Consider the following 18,080-nt stretch of genomic DNA (forward strand, 5'->3'; position numbering starts at 1 on the left):
AAAAATTGAGAAAGAAAAAACAAACTTAAAAAAAACTATAAGTGCTACACATTATTTTCAAAGCTACTCTGTATTCTGTGCTTCCTTCTAAATTTTCTTTTATCCTCTACTATGGACTTTATATTTTTTCCCTTCCCTCTCCATTCTACCTTACAGGTAATTGCCAAGAAACACACGTAGCAATTTTATATAGATAGATGCATGTATGTCATAATATGTTTCTATTTATATTAATACTTGTCAGTTCTTTCTCTAGAGGTACATAATATCTTCCTTCATAGGTTCTTTGCATAATATTTAAGATGATGTAGTCATTCAAAATTGTTCTTAAAATTATTGCTGTTATCATTTATATTATTGGTTCTGTTTATTTTGCTCTTCATTATCATATTATGCATCCCAAAAATGCCCATGAAATAGGGCTTTGTAAAAGAACCAAGCTCTAACCCTTTTGGGGTCAATCTATTCAGTCATAGTTGGATTCCTGTGCTGATTTCTTCCCAGGGTTAAAATCCCTGGATATTTGAGGTTCTGGGTACTGGATATTAAAATAAGCCTCCCATTGTGTCTCAGGATCAATTGCTACGGGCCCTGAAGGTATGGGGTATACTGCTCAAACTACCACCATAATTGTTTGCCATAGCCATCCTGACTACTGCAACTCTTTGGGACTTCTAGTATGCTCCTGCCACTTTCCCTTTTTGTAACCACCCTGGGATTTTCTTGTTGACTCTTTTCTCTTGCTGGCTCTTTAGAGGATCCCTCTAGTTATAATCTCTGATTTATCTTTGGTCTCCTTGGAAGGTATGGGCTTCTTTGCCTCTGAAGAAAGCATAAGGTAGGGGAGCAACCTGTCTAATTCAAGCAGCCATCTTGGCTGGAAATCTTTCCTTTGCTTTTTAAGATAGCTGGCTGTTATTAATTAGCCCTCCTTCTGTGAAATGACTCAGTGACTTATTAACAAAATCACATTATGTTGAAATCTAGTCAGATTAAGTCAAATCAGGTTAAACATAAATGGATTTTTCTTTGAATGCGAATATAAGGAAAATCTGTATTCTTTTGAATTTAGACAAAATAATGGGGCTTTAAATGATTTTAGTACTGCAAGATTAAATGTTGGTAATTTGTGACTAATGGATTGCTAACTTTTTTTTCCTTGCATTTTATACAAGTTGTTTAGAGGTTAAAAAACAAAAACAAACTTGTTGGTCATAAAGGCTTTGTTTTGCTTTAGATCTTGCTGAGGCTTCTTGGAGCTAGAACCAGATAAGAAGTGGATAGAGAAAGTAATTTTGGGCATTGAAAAGGCACATTCCATCCAACATTTATTTTTTTCCCTAAAATAATTCAAATAGATTTTTAGTGTCATAAGAACAATGTTATCAATAAAAGATATTTTCTTAAGAGATATTTGCTTCTAAAGCTGAATTGGTGGAATAGGAAGAATTGTGTAGCTAGAGGATATAGAGAATGGTGGGTATGATGTAGTTCAGATCCCCTTGACTCCTGGTATGGGAACCAAAATGATGAGGTTAGTGGCAGTCAGAGAGTCAGCACAGGTTCTTCATGAAAAAATTCACGAAACCCTGAATTTTTAATTGGCAAAAATGAAAGTTTATTGTTGGACAGGAAGCCAGTTCTGCTAAGAGACTGACTTTAGTGTCAAAGTCCTATTAGGGAAATGGAGTCTTATATTAATAAGAGAATGCCTTCCAGTGGGCAGGGTCCTAGCAGCTGAGCAAGCTACTTTGGGCTTTCTGCAAGGAGTGAGTTTAAGGAAACCTGTTATATAGGTAGCTTGGTGTGGGACTGGGACAGCCTGAGCTGATCAGACCAGGATTTTTTAATTGAGAATTTAGAAAATTCTCAATTCTTCAAAATTCTTCAAATTCTTCAAAAATTCTTCAAAAAGATCAGTGGGAGTTGATTTGCCCTTGAATAGAGCTTCTCTCATTCTGGGAAGATGGGACCTTTCTCTAACTCTTTGGAGCCTGGGAGATTCTGATCTCTCAGATCAAAAAAGGGACACAATTTAATTTTAAAGGGAACAGTTTCCCTTCCCCTTCAGGTATAAAGAAGAAAGAAATGAGGTCTGATTAGGAAGATGACTCCCTTTGGGTTTTCTTTTTGTCTGCTTACAGTATACTTTTTCTTTGGCTTGGAAGTTCTAGATTTTGGTTATATATTCCTGGGAATTTTGATTTGATTGGTTTTTCAAAAGGTGGCACTTTGTACATTGCCCTAGAGTTCTAAGAAATTTAGCAGTTTTCTTTTGTGTAATTTTTTAAAGTATAAAATGCCATTCCTCCTCCTTTCAGGGGAGAGAGAATGTAAAGATGAAGAAAGCAATAACAATTAATAGGATCTGGAAGAATTTCCCTTGGGAAGTGATATACAACCTCAAACTTGAAGGAATTTGTCTCTTAGAGATAGAGATATAGAGGATGTGCATTCTACTACTGGCCAGTCTGTGCAAAAGTATTGAGGCAGGAGATGGAAGAGCAAGTAGGAAGGCCAGTTTGTCTGAAATTAGATTATGTGAAGGACTGTGATGTACTATAAGCTTGGAAGGGAGGCTTGGTATCATATATAAAAGACTTTAAATTCCAAATTGATTCTGCATTTGCCCTACAGACAAAGCAGTAAGAAGACACTGAATGTTCTTGAGCTGGGAATAGTGACACTTGGCATGAAATGTTGTGCTTTTAGGAAGATTATTTTGGCAATTATGTGGAGGAGGCTAGATTTGAATGAGCCTATTTAAGAAATTTTTGATGGGAGAAGATGGAGCCTTAAGCCAAGGTGAATAAAGAGAAGGGGATAAATTTGAGAAATCTTGTAAAGGCAAGAATGGTGATCCTTGTTTTCCTTTCAGTTTTATTTATACATGTTCTGTGGATATTCCGGATCTTAAACCAAGCTTTCTCAATTCAGTAAATATTAATTATATACTGTGTGAAAGGCATTCTGCTAAGAGCTAGAGATAGAAATAAGAAAAAAGGACAGTCCTTGTCCTCAGTGAGCTTACAAATTTAATGGGAGAAAATATTACATGGATGTCCATTTTTATTATTATCTTTAGTCAGACCACATGTGGAATATTCTGTTCTGTTCTCTCAACATCATATTGATTATTGGACCATTGACAAGCTGGAACATGTGCAGAGGAAGATGACCAGAATGGTGAGGGAATTAAAAGTCATTGGGTAAAAGAATTGGGAAAATCTAGCCTGGAGAAGAGAGAACTTAAGGGGCAAGAGAAAGTGAGTTGTGTTTAAGTATCTGAAGCAATGTCACCTGGAAAAAAGATGAAAGCTACAACAAGCTAAATGGAAATTGAAGCAAAATCTGAGTGTTGGAATTTTTCTAGATAATGCAACATCTTTTTCCTCATAAGTTATATGATTACTAGGACAGAATTTTTAATTAGAAATTATCATTGTGTAGAATACTTTTCTTTTTAAAATTGTTTTTCTTCATCTTTAAAGTGTGGGGAGGGGATATAAAAACAAAAGGCATCAATAAAGTACATTTTTAAGGGATTCGTTTTTGCTTTATTTGGCACTAGAAGGTTGAATTCAAAACAGTGAATGGAAGTGACAGATTTTGACTTGAAATAAGGAAAAATTTCCTAATATTCAGTGGGGGACTAGTCTGATGTGTAAATTGGCAACTTCTCCCTCATTGGAAATCTTAATAGACTGAGTAGATGATTACTACTTCTTCTTCTTCTTCTTTTTAATATATAGCTTTTTATTTACAAGATATATGTATGGATAATTTTTCAGCATTGACAATTGCAAAACCTATTGTTCCAATTTTTCCCCTCCTTCCCTCCACCCCCTCCCCCAGATGGCAGGTTGACCAATAAATGCTAAATATGTTAAAGTATAAGTTAAATACAATATATGTACACATGTCCATATAGTTATTTTGCTGTACAAAAAGAATTGGACTTTGAAATAGTGTACAATTAACCTGTGAAGGAAATCAAAAATGCAGGCAGACAAAAATAGAGGGATTGGGAATTCTATGTAGTGGTTCATAGTCATCTCCCAGAGTTCTTTCGCTAGGTGTAGCTGGTTCAATTCATTACTGCTCTATTAGAACTAATTTGGCTCATCTCATTGTTGAAGAGGGCCACGTCCATCAGAATTGATCATCATATAATATTGTTGTTGAAGTATATAATGATCTCCTGGTCCTGCTCATTTCACTCAGCATCAGTTCATGTAAGTCTCTCCAGGCCTTTCTGAAATTGGATGATTACTTCTTGCAGCTTTGTTAGAGAAAATTATTTTTCAGATGCGTGTTGGCCTAGGCGAACAATATAACATGGTAGAAAGAATATTGATTTAAAAGAAAGAAAGAAAGAAAGAGAAATAATATTGATTTAGAGTCAGAAGACTTTGTACTACTGGATATATTATCTTAGGAAAACTCCTTGCCCTTTCTGATACTGTTCCCTGTAAAAGAAGAGAGTAATATTAAATGATTTAAGGTCCTTTCCAGCCTAATATCTTGTGAACTCCAAGATCTGGTCTAACACAAATATTATCTGATCTGGAACTTTGGGGTTTTGTGGTAGCAGCTTTTCAAAAGCTTCTGCAGGCAGTTTTTTTTTTTTTTAATTAATTACAGTTGATTTTTTTTTTAATTATAGCTTTTTATTGACAAAACATATGCATAGGTAATTTTTCAACGTGGACTCTTGAAAAAACTTCTGTTCCAACTTTTCCCCTTCTTCCCCACCACTTCCTCTAGATGGCAGGTAGTTCCATACATGTTAAATATATTAAATACAATATATGTATACATATTTATACAGTTGTCTTGCTACATAAGAAAAATCGGATTTAGAAAGAAGGTACAAAATAACCTGCAAAGAAAAACAAAAATGCACGCAAACGATAACAGAAAGAGTGTAAATGCTATATTGTGGTCCACGCTTATTTCCCAGTGTTCTTTCCTGGGTGTAGCTGGTTTTGTTCATTACTGATCAATTGGAACTGATTTGGATCCTCTCATGTTGAAGATATTTATATATTATTGTTGTTGAAATGTATCATGATCTCCTGGTTCTGCTCATTTCATTTAGCATCAGTTCATGTAAGTTTCTCCAAGCCTCTCTGTATTCATTCCTGCAAGAAGTTTGCACAGTCTTTTTTTTTTTTTTTTTAGGATTTCCTCTCGAAAAAAGCTTTGACTCTTTTCTTAATGGCAAAAACAGAAAATGAAGATAATTTCAAAGCATGAAGTGTTTCATCTTCATAGACATGATATGATTGATCTTTCCAATCTGAAGGATATTTTAAAGCCATTTTTCTAAAAAGGTGTAACTTCTTTCTTTTCCTCTATCTGCATATTCTATCTTACTAACCATTCTAAAGTCCTGTGGGTATTATATCCTTGTTTCTGATTCAAACTACATTGAAAAGATTCATTCCCAGGAGTAAGAATTCTATCTATGGTGGGAATAAGGAAAACAGTTGTAGAGGAACAGTCTTGCTGTTGAGAGAAGTGCAGTACACCAAGCATCCCCATGAAGGAGATGAAAGATAGGAGGCAGGGGAATAGTACAGAGGACAGTTTTTCCTGTTTGGATACAAGGACTCAGGGTAGGGTAAAAGGAAATATATTTTTCTCTCTAAACTAAACTTATATATTTTTTATGTGCTAATTTTAAAAAGATTTTCAGTAGTACTTTATTTTTTTCAAATATATGTAAAGATTTTCAATTCCAAATTTTTCCCCTCCATCTTTTGTCTCGCCCTTCCCCAAGACAGCAAACAATCTGATAAAGGTTGTGCAATCCTTTTAAAGATATGCAATCCTTTTAAACATATTGTCATATTTGTCATGTTGTGCAAGAAAAAGCAGACCAAAAGGGCAAAAAATCATGAGAAAGGAAAAAAACAAAAAGGTCTGTTTCGATCTACATTCAGACTCCATAGTTCTCTCTGCATGTAAATGGCATTTTCCAACCCAAGTCTATTAGAATTGGTTTGAACACTGCATTGCTGAGAAGAGCCAAGTCCATCACAGTTGATCATGATATACTCTTGCTGATACTATTTACAGTGTTCTCTTGGTTCTGCTTATTTCATTCAGCATCAATTTGTGTAAATCTTTCTAGGATTTTCTGAAATTAAACTGCTCATCATTTCTTAAAGAACAATAACATTTCATTATATTCTTATAGCATAACTTATGGTCATTCCCCAAATGATGGGCATCCACTTAATTTCCAGTTTCTTGCCACTATAAAGTTTTGCACATATGAGTCCTTTCTCCTCTTTGAGATACAGACCCAGTAGTGAGACTGATGAATCAAAGGGTATGCACAATTTTATAGCCCTTTGGGCATAGTTCCAAATTGCTTTCCAGAATGATTGGCTCAGTTTACAATTCCACCAACAATGTAGTAGTGTCCCAGTTTTCCCACATGTGCTCTAACATTCATCACTATCTTGTTCTATCATCCTATCCAATCTGAGAGGTATGTAGTGGTACCTCAGAGATATCTTAATTTACATTTCTCTGATCAATAATGGTTTAGGCATTGTTTTCATAGGTATAAGTGATCTTAATTTCGTCTTCTGAAAATTGTTCATATCTTAAGGATTGTTTAAAGATGTTCAGATGTTAAAGGGATAGACAATGAAAGCTGATAAAGAGATGGAAAGTCATGGTCATTTGAAAAAGTTCATATGAACATGTTCATGTGAAAAAGAACTAAGAATTGTAGTTAATTTCAAGCTCATTATGAATCAGCAACGTGGTTTGGCTATATCTAGTCAATAAATCTTTATCTTTCACACACATATACATATGTATATATCTAAATGTAACACTATCCTGGTAATATATCCATCAGGAAGTTCCTCCAACTCAAGAAGCCTTAAACTTTGTTTAAAAAAAAAAAATTCTGATAGTTACTTTAGATCTACTATAGGATTTCCAGAGTTCTGTACAAAAACATTCCTATTTCTATCTCATATTTTTATCATGGTCATTTTCAACATCTTTTAAATTATTCTCTTGAAGACAAGAAAGGCAAATAGTATGGTTAATGCTAACATTGGTAATGAAAAAGCCAGAGATATAGCACTATATATTTAACTATAGTTTTCTTTATATTTAATATAAATAATAATAATAGAATCCATTCCAACCTTGCTTCATGTTCTACATTGGCCATCTTTTTATCTGCTCATCCTAGACTACCAGAACTCTAAAGACCTTTCCTGCCCTGTAAGACTTTACTCCCTCAATTCTTGCACTTTTACCCTGTGGCTTTCACTTTTTCTTCTTAGTGATGAATAGGTAAGAACAAAAATTAGACTAGATGACCCACTTTATTTAACTTTCCTTAGAGTTTCTTCACATTCCACTGGTCCTATTTCTTACCATCAACCCCACTACCATATTCATCCAGAATTGGTAATTGTGACTTAGATTTCATTAAGAGAAGAATGATATCCAAAACAGGAAGAGAATGAGTCTGTCATATTCAGCTCTGGTTAGTTCAGTTTTATTAAGTTCTCAATATCATATTTTGAGAATGACCAGGAAAGTGAAGGGAAATGGATACCATACCATTTAAGTTAGTTGAAGGGACTGGAAATGGAGACATAGGAGGAGACAAAGTCTCTTTTTAGATTAACTTTGCCTGCTATAGAGAGCAGAATAGGAACAGTGAATGTAAAACTGCTGAGGCATTTAGAGGAAAAAGAAGTAACTAGGAAAATAGCTTTATGGCAGATTTCTTAGCTAAAGAAATTATACTTAAGATCTAAAAGGAACATTCCTCAATAGATAGATGGTCAGAGGATATAAAAAGTCAGTTTTCAAAGAAACCAATCAATAGCCATATGAAAAAATACTCCACATTACTAATAATTAGAGAAATGCAAATTAAGACAACTTCAAGTTTTCACCTTTTACCTGTCAGATCAATGTTGGAAGAGCTATTAGCAGTTCTGTCACTAGCTTTTCTCCCAAATCAGTTCTGAAAGATTCCAAAAAAGCTATAAGTTTGGTTTAGACACGTTGACAGTTTTAGACAGTTAGACAGTTTTAGACATGAAATAGACATCCAGTTCAAAATATCTAGTAAGGAGATATGTATTTAGGGGTTAGTATAAAAGTTAATACTGGATTAATAGATCTGAGAATCCTCAGGATAGAGTTAAAAATTGAAGACATTAAGCTTATGGATCATAAGGTGAAAAGAAGGCCTGTAGAGAAAAGAGGGCCTGAAACAGAGCCTTGGGGGATAACATGATTAGGAGGCCTAACTTGCATGAGGATCTAGCAAAACCAAAAATAAAAACTAAGTAGGAGTGGCCAGACAGGAAGAGAACCCAGATGAAAAGGATAGAAAAATAATATCAAGATCAGAGCAATTGATGTTATTGGAAAGTGACATTTGTTTTGAAATTATATCTGGTTCTAGTCTTCCTTACTCTCCTCCAACCGCTGCCCTAATTAATATAGTAAGTTTATAAAGAGCTAAAATAAGGTAATAGTAAGAAATAAAATGGCAAAAGGAAGCATAAAAGTCACATACCATCCCATAAATTAAGTAAGCATAGTAACTATTCAAAATCTGATAAATTAGGGGCATATAGGAATCACTGGCAATCACATCATAAATTAATTTGAGCCATTTCCTGAGACTGTGCTAAATTAGAAGTCAGCTACACACTGAAGTACTGATTCCTAGATGCTACTAATTAACCTGTAGATTGTGTAACTGTAGATATGCTCCTGACAGGTACAGTAAGAGCAGAATAAGACCAGCAAAGAACCAACAAAACCATTATGCTAATGACCTGTCAGTGTTGCTGATAACTTTGAAGTCATGTTGATATGTTAATGAACTCAATCTGAGGTGGCTTGGTAATTCAATCCATTAATCTTTTTTCTGTTTTGTTAATTAAGGACATGGTTTTTCTTCTGAAGGTTGCTTAACTTACAAACCAGAAATTGTCATATTTCTTCATTATTTTCTTTCACATAATTATTATTTTTATGATTTATTTGTAAGCTCATTCATTGTTCAGATTTCACTGTTAGTTGATTATTTGGGTTTGTGAATTTTGTTTATGGTCTTGTAACATTTACTATTTTTATTGCATTGTCTAGAAAAAGTAAATTTACTATTTCTGCTTTTTTATGCTTACCTTCAATAGCTTCGTTTTCCTCATCCTTAATACTTTCTTCTGTATAGAGAAAATTGTTGTGGGAAGGGACTTTCTCAGAACTAGTACTCTAGGATTGTCACAATTCGCTTAAACTTCCCTGTTCTTTTCTTCCTGTAGTCCAGACTCCAATTACATGTTGGAGGGTGGAGGTAGAAAAAAAAGAGAAGGTGGGGAGGAGAATGGAAGGGAAGGGGAGAGAGGGAGAGAGAATAAAATCATGAAATAAGCTGGTCTTGATATAGAAGTACATGGTGGCTATAGGAACCAAGAAAGGGTCCATTAAGAATATAGTGATTGATCTGAAACCAGGAATTCCAAAAAATTGGAAAAAAAAATTCCAAGTGAGGAAAGATTCCAGACCTAGAGACTAGCTAGAGCAAAGGCACAGTTAATGGGACATAAATATAGAACATGAATATGTAACTGTGAATAGACCTTATGGATAGTTAAATTGTACAATTCAAAGGAGGAAGGAAATTGTAAGAATACCAAAAAGGTCAAAAGAAGGTTTAAATGTCAAATGCTACTGTAGAAATCCTGATTAGAGATGATGTGTGAAGCTAGGAAAGATTAGACATCTGATTTGATAAATAGGTTTAGGCAAAGTGAGAAGTTAATAACCAAGGTAATTGGAAGGATGATGGTGCATGCCTTTTACTGTAATAAGGGATTTTGAAATGTAGATTTTGAGGACAAGGCAGGGGAGAAAATGAGTTTTGCTTTGGATATGTTGAGTGTGAGCTGCCTATAGGATGTTCAGTTTGAAATGTTCAACAGGCATTTGATAACGTGCAGAATTGGAGTCCTAAAAGCAGAATATGACTGATTGAATATACAGATCTGAATTGAATTCATTGTAATTGAGATCACTAAGTGAGATAGTTTGAAGAGAAATCATTTGAGGCCAGAACCTTACGATACACACATAACAGTCACATACATGATGAATCAGCAGCGACTGAGCAGTGGTTAAGAAAGTGTGCATTAGAAAAGAGTGATCCAAAGTGTCAAATATAGCAGTGAAGTCAAGATGAATGAGGATTGAAAAGAGGCTATTTAATTTGAAATTAGAAAATCTTTGGTAACTTTGTAAAGAGCAAGTTTCATTTGAATGGTAAGATTGGAAATCATTGCAGAAGGTTAAGAAAAGTATGAAAGGAAAATTGGATGTACCGATTCTAGTCATTTTGTAGACTTAATGATTAAGCATTCAAAAACATTTATATTCTTGACTCCAACATTACTTTATGCTGTTCTCTACCTGTTCTATATTGCAGCCAAACTGTGAGTTGTTGCTCTTAGCATTTAATATTCATGCTTCCATGCCTTTGATCATGCTATATATAACATGATGTGATTGAAGGCATCAAATGTTGGGGTTTGATCATATGAAGAATTCACAATGGCCATTCTCTTTGGCAAAAGGTAGGTTTATTTTGGATAAGAGGTTACAGAGAAAATGAAGAGATACAAGAGACACTGGGAATGGTAAATATGAAATAGAGTGGAACAAAAAATGAAAGACAGATTCCTCAGTGGAACTCACAATTACCCAGTAGAAAGGAAGCACCTTAGGGCATGCCGTTGGCTGGCAGGTTAAATCCTAAAAGAGATTTTGTATGCTCAGAGTTAGCTGTCACAAGACAAAAGACGCCATAAGTCATGTTGGGGAGTTGAGAGGAGAAAAACCTCAAAGCAAAGTTCTGTGGTCGGTTATAACCCAAAGAGGGAGCAAAGGTGGCAAGAGCCATGAACACATTTATAAGGGCAATTTAACCTAAAGGGTTTGATATAGCTCTGATTTTTTTATCAGAGCTAGCAGAGTGGGGCCTCCCAAAGAAGAGGAGGCCTCCACTGAGGGTGAGACCATGAAGCTAAAAGTGATCTCCATCAGCGCCTACCTCAAGGAGGTAATTCTACTAAGGCTTCAGCCTCTCTGCTAACTGCACCCAGTGATCCCTCAGCATAACATATCTGAAACTTCTTTGTTGTTTTATCCTTCTGTTTGTTTGTCCTTTAATGCCTTTCAAAAAATCATCTTCTCTTCAAAGACCAAATCCCCCATCCCCAGAATGCTTTCCCTTTGTGTGGGACAAAGTGCTGGATCCCCTTACCCAAAATGAACACTTAGAGACATTTTCAGATACAAACAGAAAGCATTTTTTTCAGTCCTTGCAAGAAGTCCAAGCATGAGTGGAAACCGACTGAGCAGTCCAGCATGGTGTGTGGCACATAGTGGAAAACAGGGAGTGAATTATTTAGCCAAAAGACTTGGGTTCATTGGATGAATTGAAAAGGAAAGAATGCTGATTATTGACCAATGGTCAGCAATGCTGTCTACTTCCTGAAAGTGGAAAGGAAGTCTCATGATTTCCTGAAATTTAAACCTAGGGTTTGGCCTTTTCTGCCCTACAACCTCTGAGAATAGAGATCATGTGACTTCCTGAAACTTAGGTTTAAGATCTGACCCATTCCATCTCATAGACTTTTTGAATCCCATTCAGTCCCTCCTCTTTATTTCATACTTTTGAAGTTTTCTCACACCAATCCTGATACATATTTTCTACTAGGTAGGACATTCTTGTTATCTAAACCTTCTGCTCATCCCTCTCTTCAGTATTAACTATAACCTCCCCTCTACCATTTAGAATCAATACCTGTACATCATTGGAAGCTTTCAGGAACCATTTTAAACTAAGAAATCTGAAATTATTCTAATGCTATAAGCAAGCAAGTGATAAGAATCAGAGATCCTGCTTCCATCAACTTCCACTCTCTGTCTTGGAAATCCTGTCATCACAGACCAACAGAATGGCATCTGGCAGCCAGTGTTATCCATGGAACTACAGCACTGTCCAGACCCAGAGGCATCATTCCCACCTCAAGCAGTCCAGACCCAAATTCACTGGGACAAAGAGATGAAGGTCTTATCTTATGGAGCTGTTTCAGGCTGATAAGAGGCATAAGTTGGCCCTGCCTAATGGGGTCCAGACTGAGGAGAGGAGACAAATGACTTGTAGCATCAGCAGCATTTGGGGGCCCAAAATGTCAGAATCAGGTATCAGATAATTGCAGTTTGACCAAGTAGTTGGAATTTCATGGCCTGAAGTCTGGAAGAAACAATTCTCACACACACACACAAAAAAGTGGCGTTAGTACGGAGGTTACTAAGGGACTCCAGGAATCCCATCCAGAGGAAGACTGGGGGATGGGAGGAGATGAGGCTATCACGAATGTCTCCAATCCAGATAACTTTTCCTAGAATAAATACCAAAGAACATACTCCCCAAATTCCTAGTTTTGTTTTCTCGAAGGAGTCATAGCATTAGGTGGAATAGTATGGCCTTAAGTGAGTATGATCTCCTTTAGCAAAAACTTTAGAGCCTTTTCAGTCTTATAGAGGAATGCTTTTACCCAGTTAGTACAGGTGTCAATAAAAACCAAAAATAGTTTAAAGGCCCTTCCAGGGCATGTGTGCAAAATCTATCTGCCAATCTTCCCCTATGTATGTACCCTTCCTTCAGATATGTTGTGTCCTGCTTTCTAGAACCCCCATGCCAGGGTGATTAAAATATACCTTCCTAGTGGAGAAGTGATGAGGTGGTACTCCTGAGGATGGTGGAAAAATAGAGTCATTTTGTTTCAAGGACTTTCCCCTTTTTATAATGTAACAAAAATAATACTGTGCACATGGAACCACGTAAACAACTTGGTATTGTATGTAGTTTGCACCTGGTATCACTTTTCTACCTTGTATCACTCTGCTTCAATCTCAACACAGGTTGTCACTGTCCCCGAATGCTGAGAACCCTTAGGGAAGATGGGGAGCCCAATCGGATATTGTCAGCAGGTTCCCTTTGGGCTAAAGGGTCTTATACCTTATCCAGAGTTTCCCCACTGACTGTGACCCTCTACACAGGCCATTTTAAACAATCCTTTCCCGGGGCAGCTAGGTGGCCCAATGAATAGAGCACCAGCCCTGAAATCAGGAGGCCCTGTGTGACCCTGGGCAAGTGACTTAACCCTAATCACCTCAGCAAAAAATAAAACAAAACCAAAAAGCAAAAAATTCTTTCAGAATTTACTTGCCTGGAAGCTATATGAAGGAATGTAGGAGTCAGGAGTTGAGGAATTAAAGATGCTATGCTCAGGGGCAAACAGGCAGTTGTATGAGCAGCCGAATCTGCAAGCCTGTTTCCCTTGGCCTAAATTCCTCTCTTCTGTTGTCTTTTACAAAACATAACAGAAACTGCTCTGGATCCATGGATAGCTTGCAGTTAATTTTGTTCCCCTGCATACTTAATGCAAAAATCCCCTTTCTTTCCATATATGGAAACATGCAAAACATGAAAGGCTTATTTGGAGTGGCCATAGATACTCATTCTCATTCCTTTCCCCAATTCTAAAGCTTTGATGAGGGTAAAAATGCTCCAAACCTGGAGGGGAGCCAGAATCTCCAATGATTGGTTCAGGATGGCTTTAGAGGCTTCTTTAATTAGAAGGACCTGTGGGAGCCATTGTTCTAAGGCAGGAGGGTCACCCCAAACACACCAGGTTTCTTTCTTTTTTTTTTTTAACTTTCTAATTCTATTTTTTTAAATAACTTTTTATTGATAGAACCCATGCCAGGGTAAATTTTTACAGCATTATCCCTTGCATTCACTTCTGTTCCGATTTTTCCCCTCCCTCCCTCCACCCCTTCCCCTAAGATGGCAAGCAGTCCTTTACATGTTGAATAGGGTACAGTATATCCTAGATACAATATATGTGTGCAGAACCGAACAGTTTTTTTGTTGCACAGGGAGAATTGGATTCAGAAGGTATAAATAACCCGGGAAGAAAAACAAAAATGCAAGCAGTTTATATTCATTTCCCAGTGTTCTTTCTTTGGATGTAGCTGCTTCTGTCCATCTTTTATCAATTAAAGCTCTCTTTATCGAAGAGATCCACTTCCATCAGGATACATCCTCAAACAGTATCGTTGTTGAGGTATATAATGATCTCCTGGTTCTGCTCGTTTCACTTAGCATCAGTTCATGTAAGTCTCGCCAGTCCTCTCTGTATTCATCCTGCTGGTCATTCCTTACAGAACAATAATATTCCATAACATTCATATACCACAATTTATTCAACCAGTCCCCAATTGATGGGCATCCTTTCATTTTCCAGCTTCTAGCCACTACAAACAGGGCTGCCACAAACATTTTGGCACATACAGGTCCCTTTCCTTTCTTTATTATCTCTTTGGGGTATAAGCCCAGTAGAAATACTGCTGGATCAAAGGGTATGCACAGTTTGATAACTTTTTGAGCATAGTTCCAAATTGCTCTCCAGAATGGCTGGATGTGTTCACAATTCCACCAACAATGTATCAGTGTCCCTGTTTTCCCACATCCCCTCCAACATTCCACATTATCTTTCCCTGTCATTCTAGCCAATCTGACAGGTGTGTAGTGGTATCTCAGAGTTGTCTTAATTTGCATTTCTCTGATTAATAATGATTTGGAGCATATTTTCATATGTCTATAAATAGTTTCAATTTCTTCGTCTGAGAATTGTCTGTTCATATCCTTTGACCATTTATCAATTGGAGAATGGCTTGATTTCTTATAAATTAGTCAATTCTCTATATATTTTGGAAATGAGGCCTTTATCACAACCTTTAATTGTAAAAATGTTTTCCCAGTTTATTGTTTCCCTTCTAATCTTGTCTGCATTTGTTTTGTTTGCACAAAAACTTTTCAATTTGATATAATCAAAATTTTCTATTTTGTGGTCAATAGTGATCTCTAGTCCTTCTTTGGTCATAAATTCCTCCCTCTTCCACAAGTCTGCGAGGTAAACTATCCTATGCTCTTCCAATTTATTTATAATCTCATTCTTTATGCCTAGGTCATGAACCCATTTTGATCTTATCTTGGTGTATGGTGTTAAGTGTGGGTCAATGCCTAGTTTCTGCCATACTAATTTCCAATTTTCCCAGCAATTTTTGTCAAATAATGCATTCTTATCCCAGAAACTGGTGTCTTTGGGTTTGTCAAACACTAGATTCTTAAAGTTATTGGCTGTTTTGTCCTTTGAACCTAATCTATTCCATTGATCAACTAGTCTATTTCTTAGCCAATACCAGATGGTTTTAGTAACTGCTGCTTTATAATATAATTTTAGATCTGGTACAGCTAGGCCACCTTCATTTGATTTTTTTTTTCATTAATTCCCTTGAAATTCTTGACCTTTTGTTTTTCCATATGAACTTTGTTGTTATTTTTTCTAGTTCATCAAAGTAGTTTTGGGGGAGTCTGATTGGTATAGCGCTATAGTGCTAAATAGACTAATTTAGGTAGTATTGTCATCTTTATTTTATTTGCTCTCCCAATCCAAGAGCATTTAATATTTTTCCAGTTGGTTAGATCAGACTTAATTTGTCACACCAGGTTTCTTTGAGAAGTAAGCAAGGAGTCTAGGATCTGGTCTCAGGGACTGAGTCAAGACCCCTAAGATCTGGCCCTGCCTTTCATCGGCATAACAAAGTAAAAGGCTTTAGGTAAGGCTAAGGTGGGGGAAAGGTCAGTTTAGTTTTTCAGGTCTTGAAAAGCTGTGGCCTGTCTGCTTCCTCTCAGATGTGAGCAAAAGGGAAGTGAGAGTTAGTCCAAATACTTAACAGACTGATGGGGAAAGTGAGCCTTCAGATAAAGATACTGGAAGCCAGAAAGCTAAGGGTTTTTATGGCAGCAGCCAGAGAAGCCTCCAGAGCTGGGCTGCAATTCAAGATATCATCTACATACTTATATTGTGCTCATGTCTTCTACTGACCACTTGTTCTGATTACAGAAATTTGCTACAAGAGGAAGAAGCAGGGACATGTTATAATATAATCAGTCAAAACTGATCCTTCAGGCCACAGCCTGAGAGCACTACATGACAGGATAAAACATCCTTAGCTCTGATCAATAATTCAGTAACAATTCTACCTCATAGTCAGACTCAGTAATAATGAGGTGGGAAACAATGGGGAAACTGAAGCAGAAGATTCCACCTTATGCAGAGGCTAATGTAGTCCTCCCAGCTCTTGCCCAGATAAGACATCCATCTGTAACAGTTTAGGAAGGCATCTCTCTGAGTAACAAGGCATTTCTCAGAAATGGTGGGTTACTGACTTAATAATCAGGCAATCATATCCAAATTTGAAACTCAAAGCAATATTAGTTACAATCCCAAGAGATTTCATCTCAGCAAGTTTCACTAATCAGAGGTTTTAGGTCTATAAAAACAGACCAAAAAAATTTTACAAACCATTGTGTATAACCTATCAAATATGCTTGTAAGACACAGTCAAAACTAATGCAGGGATATCAGGATAAAATTCTGCTCTGGGTACTTCAGGAAAGCTATAGATCATATTTGGTATCTTATTCATTAAACAAGGAGACCATTATGCACTTAAATAAATATTAAATAATTTGCTGGAGGCAGATGAAGACCTTGGTAGAAATAACTCTTTTCAGAGGACTTGGAGTTCTAATAATCCTCTTAAAGTTTCTTGCATTGCTAAGCAGTGGAATCTTTGATTCAGCATCAAAAATAACCTTGCCTTCATGCAAATAATTAATATACAATTTTCAATCCTAAATTTTAGATTAACTACTAAAAATCCCAATCAAAAACTTACAGAAAACTTAAGGTAAAGAGATTAGAACTCCACACCCAGAACCAAGTCTTTTTCCAAACCTGACAAGTTCAGAAAGAAGGGGTTGAAGTCTTCTTCCCCTGTCTCTCTGACCCCAGAAATCCTTGTCATGTCCCTGGGGCCAAATCCTCCTCACAAAATCTATCCGTAGGCTATCCCATGGCCGCTACCCTACCTTGAGTCAGGGTACCTAGGCACTCCATCTCATGGGATCTTTCTCCTTCCCATGCAATGTAGTATCTCTCCTAACTCCCCTATGTTCCTCAACCTCATTCTCTTCCTTATAGCTAACTCTTTTAAGGTGCTAAGCCCTTTTCAGGATTTAACCTGCCAGCTAAAGACATGCCCCAACCTCATGGTGTGTTTCCTTTCTCCTGGCAAATGATAAGTTCATTAAATAATTTCCTCTTTCTTTTCCCTCATTAATTATTAAAATACCTTTCTATGCTCTCCCAGCTCATACCTGTTGTCCATTCTGTCCCTCCATTTTCGGGTCCCGGAACCACCTTTTGGTACCAGCTAAAACATCCTGTTGCCCCACACCTCTGTCTCCCTACCTACCTACCTGTCACATCAAGAATGTTTAGCAGTTTTGGGTTTCAATATTATAATAACCCCTACTTAATTAGCAATTTCACAATTTTCATATGTGATAGCCAAATAAACATCACAAAAATGGATAAGAATCTCAGGTAATTTACAGTTATTTCCAATTTTAATGTACATATCAATTTTAAAAAGTTATTTTAAAAATCAATACTTTACCTTGTGATATTCAAATTATCAATTGCTTTTACAAATCAATCTTTCTTGGCCCTTGTTTTTTAAATCACTTTTTTTAAACCTTAAGATTAACAGTATAGCTAATATCTAAATAACTATGGACCAAATTTCGTAAAACTTATACCAGTGTCTAACAGAATTGACAAAATTTTAAGGCATTGCTCGTAATTTTTACAAATTACCCAATATACATTTTAGAAAGCAAAATATTTCATCTAATTAGAGATACAAACATGTGAACCTCTTAGGGTAAGTTACCAGAACTTTGTTGTAATAACCTATTTTTATAACTTAAGATCAAATCAAATATAGATTTAAATTTCCAGTAGTAATATTTCAATATTTGCATACAAATTTCTAAGATCTTGTGCTTAAAGTAAATAAACTCACAAGTCTAG

The 18,080-nt window shown here is 36.2% G+C and overlaps 1 protein-coding gene across 4 annotated transcripts in view; it reads left to right on the forward strand.

Moving 5' to 3' along the window:
• HYCC2 (hyccin PI4KA lipid kinase complex subunit 2) overlaps window positions 1-18,080 on the forward strand; it is a 97,011-nt gene that overhangs the window by 12,507 nt on the left and 66,424 nt on the right. The window lies entirely within an intron of this gene.

Source organism: Antechinus flavipes, chromosome 3 (assembly GCF_016432865.1).
Source record: "Antechinus flavipes isolate AdamAnt ecotype Samford, QLD, Australia chromosome 3, AdamAnt_v2, whole genome shotgun sequence".
Lineage (NCBI taxonomy): Eukaryota > Metazoa > Chordata > Mammalia > Dasyuromorphia > Dasyuridae > Antechinus > Antechinus flavipes.